The following is a 644-nucleotide window of genomic DNA, read 5'->3' as shown; positions in this document are numbered from 1 at the left end:
TGCGAATCGTATTTCAAAGGAAGCGCGATACAATCTGCGACTGCGAGCGAGCGATCCCCGCAGATCATCAGCTGTTGCTGTCAGTGTCAGTTTGACGTTAATTATGCGTTTAGATTATGGTGGGTAGAAAACAATTAAAAAAAAAACAGATAATTACATTTATTTTGACAACATAAAGAACGTAACAGATGAACATAAATTGTAAAATAAAATTAATCATTGGCAAACAAAAAAGTCAGTCAAATTTCATTCAATCTGAAGCTGAAGGTCAAGCTCCTCATTACCGCACACTGAATCTACCGACAACGACTAAACTGATAGTGTCTTTTCCAACCTCGACATTGGCGGAATCATCGATAGTATCGATGGAGCTATACTTTCAAGAATTGAATTGAATTGAAGCTCCTCATTCTGTCAAAAAAAAAAATTAAACGCAAGTGACGTTTGCACAGACTAATAAGAGATACTACGTATGACGTTTGGCTTGCTTGCACTCCATTCTATGCACGTTTGTTTTCAAAGAAAAGTCAGAAAAAATAAATTTAATTATTTTTCTCTGATTATCGAAGTAAATAAGTAAAAACATGCCGACCACCTTTGATGATTGATCAAAGCCGACACTCTTACTTATGCCAAAATTTATC

Source organism: Choristoneura fumiferana, chromosome 9 (genome assembly GCF_025370935.1).
Source record: "Choristoneura fumiferana chromosome 9, NRCan_CFum_1, whole genome shotgun sequence".
Classification (NCBI taxonomy): Eukaryota; Metazoa; Arthropoda; class Insecta; order Lepidoptera; family Tortricidae; genus Choristoneura; species Choristoneura fumiferana.
This window is presented reverse-complemented; position numbering follows the sequence as displayed.